The following is a 5,321-nucleotide window of genomic DNA, read 5'->3' as shown; positions in this document are numbered from 1 at the left end:
TTGTCCCTCCCACAACCACTTGACAACCATTGTTGGTGTGTTTATGTCCCCATAACTTAGCAATTCAGCAAAATTGACCATGTAGAATAAGTACTAGGCTTAAAAAAAAAGCCCTGGGGTTGATTTGCTCAACCTTTCAAGGCAGTGCCCCAGCATGGCCGCAGTCAAATGACTGAAACAACATAAAAGGTAAAAACCAAAAACAACAACAGAGGATCATATTGCCATTCAGTGTCAGATGGAAGGAATTAACCAAGTGACAAGCAAAGCTTTTGATCGGCCAAGAATAGCAGCTTAATCTCTTTCCAAATCACACCATATTTGCTTAACCCTTTAGTATTCAGAATATTTTAACAAGTTTAAAGTGATTTCTTTTGTGCTGTAAACCATTTTCATTTCTGTGGTGCCCCCCCCACCCCTGATGTGCTAAACACGTGCTTGTTTTGTTTAATGGGTTAATGTTTCCAATCTTTGTTTAATGGGTTAATCCAGCACTGTTACAAGCAACAGTATCCCTTGTTGTCAATCTTCTGTGAAAACATGTCTAGTGATGGCAACAAGTGAGGATTGGTGACAGGAAGTGCATCTACCTAGCCACAGAAAATATACCTCACCAAATTCCATCTGACCCATGCAAGCATGGAAAAGTGGACATTAAAACAAAGACGATGGTTGTTTTGTTGAATAACCATGGCAACACATTTCCATAAGTTTTCTACTAGATTTAAATCTGAAGAATATGCATGTCATTCTGGAACATGCTTCTTGTTTTTGGTGAATTCTTTGGTTATTCTTTGTGATACATCTTAGGTCATCGTCATTTTGAAGAACCCATGACTAGTCTAAATGTTGTTGTTGGCACTCCGTCGCTTACGACGTCGAGGGTTCCGGTTGATTCGATCAACGGAACAGCCTGCTCGTGAAATTAACGTGCAAGTGGCTGAGCACTCCACAGACACGTGTACCCTTAACGTAGTTCTCGGGGATATTCAGCGTGACACAGAGTGTGACAAGGCTGACCCCTTTGAATTACAGGCACAACAGAAACAGGAAGTAAGACTGAGAGAAAGTTGTGGTGAAAGAGTACAACAGGGTTCGCCACCATCCCCTGCCGGAGCCTCATGGGGCTTTTGGTGTTTTCGCTCAATAAACACTCACAACGCCTGGTCTGGGAATCGAAACCGCGATCCTATTACCGCGAGTCCGCTGCTTTAACCACTGGGCCATTGCGCCTCCACTCTAATCTAAATGACCCTTGGTACATTGGAAGAATGACTTTCTTGAAGATCTCTCAACACGCTGTACTGTTCATGATACTGTTAACCCGACGTATGTAACTACTCCACTTCATCTCACCATCTTTCCAGGCATGTAACCCCCAAACCCTGGCATTGCCTTCACCACCACCTCCTCCTCCTTAATGCAACTGCTGGATTTGCCGTCTGCATCATCATCGTTTTAACATCTACTTTTTGTGCTTGCATGGATTGGATGGAGATTATCGAGAAAGATAATGCAGCCAGATGCCTTTCCTGTTGCCAACCCTAACCTGTTTCCATGGCCAGACATATCTTGTAGAATATTGGAGATGAAAGATGCTGCTTGTATGACAGTGGCACTTATTTACAACTTTCATGTGGTCTCTTAACAGACACAAATACACGCATGCTCACACACACACACATACACATGCAACAAGCTTCTTTTGGTTTCATTTACCAAATCCACTCAGGGCCAAAGTATAAGAAGATACTTGCCCAAGGTGGGACTGAACCTGAAAACATGAGGTTGAGAAACAAATGCACCTATCCAAGCACCAAGAGAGTAGTATTATGGGGGGAATGCGCTGTAACAGCATCCACCATTTGTTGGGGATTCCCTATTCCTGGCAGATGACACCTTTGCGCCACTCTTATTCTTAAACAACATGCAAGGCGGCGACCGGACAGAATTGTTAGCATGCCGTGCAAAATACTTACCAGTATTTTTCCTGTCTTTACATTCTGAGTTCAAATTCTGCCGAGGTCGACTTTGTCTTTAATTCTTTCGAGGTTGATAAATTAAGCACCTGTCAAGTACTGTGATCAATTGTGCCCCTCCCCACAAAAATCCAGGCCTTGTGCCAAAAGCAGAAAGGATTCTTATACAACATGCAGATGAAACATTGGTCCTATTCTTTGACATGCCAGTCCCCTCCACTGTTCCAACCAAAAATTTCTTTTTACTTGTCTGCTGACATCGAATTCTTGTATTCTTGAGTGAACCAAATCTACAAACATGGCACTTTTTTCAAAGAATTGTCCATGCTGTTTTATTCATGACATGTCTCACAATCCCAGACTGCTTTATCTTCTATCTTTTTGTTTCAGTCAATGGACTGTGGCCATGCTGGGGCATTGTACTGAAGGGTTTAATCAAACAAATCAACCACAGTTCTTATTCTTTAATTCTGGAATTCTATCTTCTTTCTGGCACACACACACACACACATATATCATCATCATCATCGTTTAACGTCCGCTTTCCATGCTAGCATGGGTTGGACGATTTGACTGAGGACTGGTGAAACTGGATGGCAACACCAGACTCCAGTCTAATTTGGCAGAGTTTCTACAGTTGGATGCCCTTCCTAACGCCAACCACTCAGAGAGTGAAGTGGGTGCTTTTTCGTGTCACCCGCACGAAAACGGCCACGCTCGAAATGGTGTCTTTTATGTGCCACCCGCACAAGCCAGTCCAGGGGCACTGGCAACGATCTCGCTCGAAAATCCTACGGGAGCCAGTCAGGCGGTACTGGCAACGGCCACGCTCAAAATGGTGCATCTCATGTGCCACCCGCACAAGAACCAGTCCAGGGGCACTGGCAACGATCTTACTTGGCTTGCCGGGTCTTCTTATATATATATATATACACACACACACACACACTTATGCATATATAAATACACACACACATACATATACACATGTATACACACATATATGCACACACATATATACACATGCACATACATATATGTGTGTGTGTGAGTGTATGAGGCATTTTGGAAAAAATATTGGATGGATAAAGTAATATATACAAATATATACATATATATATACAATGTATCAGAAAAAAGGTGGGATGACCATGGTTGGATATTTTCCTGATCATAACCCTACACTATTACTTACTGATGAGATTGGACTAAGCATCAACATAACGACATTATCATAAAAATTATTATAATTTTGTATACTAAGCAAAAATTCCTGTTGTTGTTCTCTGCCCTCGAGGTTACAAAGGTTTTGGTGTACCCCAGTCAGTTAGTGATCCCTTGACCCTGTCAGTTGGTGAGCCCTTGATCCTGTATAAATTTCTATTGCATAATAGAAATTGTACCCGAGAACTACATTAAGGGTACACGTATCTGTGGAGTGTTCAGCCACTTGCACGTTAATTTCACGAGCAGGCTGTTCAGTTGATCGGATCAACTGGAACCCTTGTCGTCATAAGCGACGGAGTGCCAACAACAACAGTCTATGGAACTCGTCATCATCATCATCATCATTTAATGTCCGCTTTCCATGCTAGCATGGGTTGGACGATTTGACTGAGGACTGGTGAACCAGATGGCTACACCAGGCTCCAATCTGGTGTAGCCATCTGGTTACAGTAAATATTTCCTGCAGACCAATGGAGGGATAAAACGCAGCAGACAGGCAGGATTTGAGCTCAGTTATTAACCAACAAAAACAATTATTGCTCAGTGTGTTACCACCTGCTCCACCCTCACAGACCAGACAATACAGTTTCTCATAATAAACCATATTAACCCATTAGCGCTTATGGTCCTTTTTTTTAGGACCAGAAGGATAAACCATCATATTTCTGCAACACCTGTATTTTTCTGAGATATCTTTAGTTAGTCATCAAGACTGGATTGTCTTTCAAATATTGTAATAAATTTTTTTTTTAATATATTTAGTATATATTTTTTTAATATAATTAGTATAAGTTGTATAAAAAAAGATTTTTGGTAATAAATTAGATGAAAAAAAAATTTGGGCACTAATGGGTTAAGATAATAATAATAATAATCCTTTCCACAATGAGCTTAAGGCTTCACTGGTACCTATTTCAACGGCCCTGAGTGGATGAAAGGGAAAGATGACTCAGTGGAATTTGAAATCAGAATGTAAGGATGGACAAAATGCTCAGCAGCATGTCCAGTGTGCTAACGATTCTGTCAGGTCGCTGCCTTTGGCCAATAGTTTGGAGGAGTTGGGGTTCATTGCATGTTTATGTAGTTAATGATTTCAGTTTGTATGGTTTCAAAATAATTAAGGATTGATGTTAAACAAAGTTTCGTATGTTTTTATATTTTGTCTGTTACTGGTTTCAATCATTGGATGGCAGCCATGCTGAAGTACCAGTTTGAAGGGTTCAGTTGAACACAACAACCCCAGTACTAATTTTTTTTAAAGCCTGATACTTCCACCAGTCTCTTTTGCTGAACTGTTAAGTTACATGGTCATAAACAAACCAACATCAGTTATCAAATGGTAGTGGACAATAACACACACATACAACAAGCTTCCTTGAGTTTCCAGCTACCAAATCCACTCATAAGGTTTTGATCAGCCTGAGGCTACAGTAAAAGACACTTGTCCAAAGTGCTGCATGGTGGGATTGAACTCAAGACAACACGGTTGGGAAGCAAGTTCCTCAACCACACAGCCATACATACACCTATATTTGATAGAATTAATAGAGTTTGTAGATTAGTTATCTTTAGTCATATTCATGCGATCTCTTGCAAGAAGCAAATCAATTCTATAAATTGGAAGTCATTAGTACAACAAACGAACTTATTAATATGGAATTATAATATAAGAAGAATATAAAAACATTTTACTCACCCAGAAATGTAGAAAGTATAAAATAATTCATAGTGAAACTGAAATCTTGTTTTGAAAGCACTTCTGTTTCTGTTTCTGGAACTAGATGTTTTTGAAATGTGACAGTGTGACTATTGATAATCAGCTTTAAATAACTGTCCACTAACCGATGTACCAATGTATAGCAATCTACCGGCCAATGCCTTCCCTACTCGATGCCATTTTCTGATCTATTCAAAGACAAGCATCTGTCAAACAAAAGTCAGGAATTTAAAAATAACAGAACCTTACGAAATCACATGATTTCTAAGGACTTCTTAGCAGCCAAATTCAACAAAACTTTGTTTTGATGTGAGCTTGACAAGGTTACTCGAAAATACTTCCAGTTCGGCAGCAAGCGGCTTTGTTTGCTTTTTCTTTGATATTTTTCTTGGTTTTGG

Source organism: Octopus bimaculoides, chromosome 27 (assembly GCF_001194135.2).
Source record: "Octopus bimaculoides isolate UCB-OBI-ISO-001 chromosome 27, ASM119413v2, whole genome shotgun sequence".
In the NCBI taxonomy this organism is placed as follows: Eukaryota; Metazoa; Mollusca; class Cephalopoda; order Octopoda; family Octopodidae; genus Octopus; species Octopus bimaculoides.
The sequence above is the reverse complement of the archived record's forward strand: the minus strand, read 5'-3'. Positions refer to the sequence as shown.